The sequence below is a fragment of the Cryptomeria japonica genome, chromosome 5 (assembly GCF_030272615.1).
Source record: "Cryptomeria japonica chromosome 5, Sugi_1.0, whole genome shotgun sequence".
Taxonomy (NCBI): domain Eukaryota; kingdom Viridiplantae; phylum Streptophyta; class Pinopsida; order Cupressales; family Cupressaceae; genus Cryptomeria; species Cryptomeria japonica.
In genome coordinates, this window is record NC_081409.1 from 641,391,668 (window position 1) to 641,397,667 (window position 6,000).

Here is a 6,000-nt window from a genome sequence, read left to right on the forward strand (position 1 = left end):
AACTCTCTTACAAAAACATTCAGATTACATGTGGAGGATCATGAACTAATGAAATAGCATCTCCACATGCCTGGTTATAGTTTTGGTTAAGCACATATACTCAAACTTTGCTTGTCACACTTCTTCACACTTCTTTCGCGCTCTTTCGTACTTCACCTCTAATATTGAAAGATCAAATCAATATTCGCGCATTCATATAAAATGTAGATACATCTCACAAATGAATATTACATATATTTATACAAATTATGAACCTATATTTCAAGGTCGTCTCAACCCTCAACACACATAACAATAATATAACCTCACATGCTACAACAATACATGCAGACCAAAATAATGTCAACTAAGACACAGTCTGGACCCAAATCAATATTGTGCACAAGAAAGACTTCCAATAATTATGCCTTGAACATCCACAACATGCTACAATCACCAATAATGTCACATAGCATGAAGAACACCACTGGATCAATAAAATGATAAATAATGCTCTCAACGATAAATGCAAACCATCAACATGGATAGGACTTGATCTAGAAATATCTACAAGCAACATGAATCACCATAGGAACAACCACAAGATCCCACTTACTAGAATCTCCAACATCAATATACCGAACCTCAAGAACACATGTTGAAATGACTGTCAAACTAAAAGATTCACTTGTGGACTTCCAAATCATGAACTATTTGAATTGAGGACACATATGAATGTCCCAAACACTCTGCCAACTTCATAAACCAAGATAATGCAATTCTGGAACAATGTGGAACACAAACCAGAATACTGAATAACACGAACAACCATAATACCTGATCACAAAACTCTATCAAATCATCATGAGGACCACTAAAACTTAAGCTGAATAAACTAGAGATAAGTATCTCTAAACAGATTAAACCACAACATCTCAACTGCAACACACTAGCCAAACCAACTTATTTAATCTGACTGCAACATTGGAATACATAGAACAATATGTTGACATCAATGACAATACATCATTCCAACAATCTTATCGACAATATCCAATAGGATGTTGTGCGATAGATTGCAGAGTTTCTTAACTGAATCTATTGCAAGCAGTTGATGTGTTGTCTGAGCTTAACAAAAACTAATACCATGCATATATAGATGCAATTTTTTTAGTTCATTCATTTTCTTCTTGGCAATGAGCCTTTTCGGTAGTGAGACTCCTTTTGTAATCCCATATAACTAATTATATTATCTTGAGAGTTAACCCTCTCCTTGTTTTTTCCCATTTGGGTTTTCCATGTATAAAAATTTGGTGTCTTTCTTATGGTTGTGTATGTTGTGTATTTCACTTCTATTGCATATTTCATTTCATGATAAGGTTATTTAATATCAAGTTAAAATTCAATTTATCAAAGCATTTTATTTTGGGAATACTAATTCACCCCCCTCCTAGTATTCTAGTCTCTTCAACAATTAAAAAATAAATAAGTAAATGAGATATCTTATCCCAAACTAAAGAAAACCTTAGATAGATCATGCAAGGGAATTCAAAATAACACAAGAATACAAACAATAAAAAAAAAAACTTCATTGGAAGCTTGATTTTCTCTAAGTGATTAAAATGTGGATGCTCTCATGTCCAAACGATGCCTATTTTAACAACATACATTTAACATTATAAAATTGGATGAAATGCATAGGATTGTTCCTAAATTTGTATATTTTTATGATAGGCAATGAATAATGGATATTTGATGAAAATATCAATGATAGAGGGTAAAGGAGAAGCCTTCTATAGGATTGTGAAGAGAATGAAGGTTTATGGTGGGGTTTGTTTGAATGTGAAGGGCTTGGATGCACTTGCCTAAAATAGTAAGTTATTCAACTATAAAGAATGTGGGGTACAATGGATTTATAACTATGCTGACTTGAATTTCATTATCAGAATACTACCTACAACATATTAGTTTCACAAAATACAAAGGAAATGCTACAGGAAATCCAAACTCAGCCAATGAAACTACATGAAATTGATATAAAATAAAAACACTATTTTTACCTTCATGATTTAAGTCTCATTGTGTCCTAACTCCACTATTCCTGGTTGCAGATGGTGTGCTCTCAGACAAGCACTAATAGCTTCCAAGACGGAATATGAAGAATGGACCGATAACTGATAGTTAATTAATACTATGATATGCAATGCTAAATGATTATGCTAAATTGCTTCAAGATTAAAACTCACGGATGCATAAGTTTTCATAAATGATTAGCTTGAAAACTCACTTGAAGACTAACTCTTTCTCAACTTAAACTCCTAATTTTATAGACTTTGAGAGGATAAGATGATGTGGCCTAGATCAACGATCATGATTAGATCTACAAATTTGGATGACTGTGAGAAAAGGTGAAGGTTGAGAGAAAGGGGGAAGGAGAAGACAAGTGTCACTCATCTCACCTTGACTGGGTTATTGATTGAGGGAATCTATGGATGGTTGGACAAGATTTAGCCATGAGAGGACAAGTGGACTCAAGTCCTTCCTAAGATGTAAGGATGTTGGAGGGAATATAGAAGAAGGTTAGGAAATACGTGTACATACACAATATTTCATTAAATTTGAAGGTTGGAGATAAATGATGAATTAATATTTAAGAAATATTAATATCTTTAGCCACATGATTGATGAGTTGGCAAAGGAAAGATGAAGTGGAGATGGAAGGATGAGTTGGAAAAGAGATTAAATAATTTAGAAATTATTTAATATTTGAGAGTATAGGATAGAAGAATAATCATTAGATATTAGATATTCAAATGATTGAAGAAGATAATTAAATATTATATATTTAATTAATTGATCAGAAGAATAATTAAATATTAGATATTTAATTAATTAGAGAAATGGGATAGATGAATTAATTAATAAAATATTTCAATTAAATTAATTAATAAAAAGGCACAAAATGAATTAAATAAATTAATATTTTCAAATTAACTATTTAATAGAATAATAATTATTAAATAAATATAAAATCACTCATAGCCATTTTTATGTGTATACATTTTGCCCCTCTTTGAAATGATGTTGAGAGAACATTGTTTCAAAGATTAAATCAAGTCTCGATAATGTGCCTGATGGAGATTGAAAATCCTAATTGTGTGCCCCAGATACTGATTTTTGGATATTGATTTGATGATGATGCCCCCTTGAGAGATCGTTTGTGCATTAAAGGCATGAATGATCTCTCGATAGAAGAATAATGTTATATGAAAGATAGATGAGTGGATAGATTGCAGATTGATCAGCTCAATTGGATTGATAAGATTGATTGGATTGAGATCTAGTCTGGTTTTAGGAAGGACACATCCCATATTAGACAAAAGATGATCAAAACGTCTGGTTTCAAGAAAGATACATCTTGTATAAGACATGATAGATGATCAAAATGTTTGGTTTCGGGAAAGATACATCCTGTATAAAACATGATAGATGATAGTTGAATGAATGATGAATCTATTAAAGTGGAGAATGATTCCATCAGATGATGATGCTCATGAAGGTTCCACAAGTGATCCAGGTGTTAGACCCATAGGCTCGAGAGGCAATCATGATTCTTGACTTGATTTGTATTGATGAGGCACTTCCATTTTTTTATCTAATATCATTGTATACTTGGACTTATTATTATTTTATGATGATCTATATGCATTGATTATATGGATGATGTTATGATATTTTATCTTCATTATGATGATTATTTATATGATGATGCAATGATAAATGCTTTTGATTTTTTGATCGATGACCTTGGATGCAAAATGATTATGAACTTAAGTTATGAATGAGATGATCTATATGAAAATGCAAATTAATGAGTGATTTTATTTCTTTTTTAATGTGTTGGATGATGCAAATGCAAATAACTACATGATATGATTTTCATTTTTATATGCAATGCTTATAATGATTATGAATCTAAGTGCAAAGATGCAACTAAATAATCTTCAATGAACTTTAATGATAATGCAAATAATAATGATGATACACTACATGATTAATGAAATGCACTTAATTGAATGCAAACTAATGCAATGATTAAAATGCAACTAAATAAAATAGATGATAATTAAAATGATTCTAAAAATGAATGCACCTACAATGATCAAATGCAAATTGTTTTTGTTTGTCCAAGTATACTCAATCTTTATTCATGACCGTTGATCTGTGAATGAAATGAAATGCTTATAATGCAACTGACGTTGAATGCTTATAATGCAAATGAATAATGAGCTAATCTAAAATGGTCTAACTAAAAATGATACTACCATTCTTCATATGCTATTTTGTAGTAGTGCTTGATTTCATCATTGAGATTTAAAATGTTGTAAGAAAATACAAGCAACTTGACATAATGATTCAATATGACCTGAGTATTTCTTACATGGATTTTGATATAGAAATTTAATACAAGCAACTTGATATAATGAATCAAGTTGACCTGAGTATTTCTTGCAGAACAAACAAGGATTATCCCCTTTCATGCATGACTTGGAATGTCCTCCTTGATCTTTTGTTGATCATATCCTTAGACAAGTACATACCTTAATATGAGATAAAACCACAGACAATAATCAAAGAAAATAATCATGCCCCATCATAGCTTCTCTAGTCATGGACATCATTGAGTCGCATAGAGTACATGATTAACAATAAAATCAAGATATAAACACTGAATCTTGCATGTCATTCACATGTTCTCATGGTCATTAACTGATATAATTATCTTGATGAATGATCTTTGATAATCCTTTATTACTTGTTGGTCGATTCTTCATTTTCTGAGTTTCATGATTCAGTTGTCATAAGATTCCTTGATCTTCGTTGCTTTCTTACTCGTTATTTGTTTCAAAACCCTAGGTGCTTTTTGGTTTTTCTAAGTTTTCCAAATGTTTTAGATTTTCAAAGATTCAAAAGATCACCTTAGCAAAAGGAATTAGGATTTTGCCCCCAGCAGAAAATAAAAATTTATTATGGATGTATGAATTGATCAAGATCCAAACCATGGAGGGATACAAATGTAGACTGATTGATTATGACAAATATGTCAAAGACTGATAACTGTTGGTAAGCGGCATATTTCCTTCTAAATGGTTCAGAGAAATAGACATGAAAGATGGAATGGATGAGCTAAGATAGATGGAAGCGATAGATGCAATAAGATGGAGTGGATGAGCTAAGATAGATGGAAGCGATAGATGTGATAAGATGGAGTGGATAGGTGCGCAAAGAGATCTCATATATGGAAGAAAGAACTCACTTTTTTAGATAGCGCTTGTTTACGAGGTTTTCAGCATCTAAATTTATTGCATTTTTTCTTTTCATATTTTGATTTTTTTTCTAACTGTTTTCACTGTTTTATGCTTTTCTGATTTTACTGATTTCTTTAGGATTTTATATGCTTTTTATTGATTTTTTCCAAGACTTTATATCTCAAGCATAGAACTTCTTAAGATGAGTAGAATTGATAGGTTCATCAAACTAATCACCTTCAGGGGTATATAACTTGTATGCTCTTGAGCCATATGTTGCTACTATGACAAAAGGTCCTAGCCAATTTGGTTCAAATTTACCCTTCTTTTCTCGGTCTTGCTGATTTCTTGGATTCTCCCTTAAGAACTATATCTCCAATTTGAAAAATGTGTGGCTTGACTCTATGATTATAACTTCTTGCCATTCTCTGTTGATATACTTTCAAATGATCTGTTGCATTTTGGTGACGTTCTTGGATTAGTTCAAGTTCTTGGAGTCTAGAGACTCATTGTTCTTCCTCTGGCATAAGACCTTCCAAGGAAACCCGTAGAGAAGGTATCTCTACTTCTACGGGTAATATGGCTTCTAATCCATAGACTAAGCAATATGGAGTTGCCCCTGTTGGTGTGTGGATGTTGGTTCGGCATGCCCAAAGAGCAGGATTTAGCTAAATGTGCTAGTCTTTTCCAGCTTCATTGACTATTTTCTTCA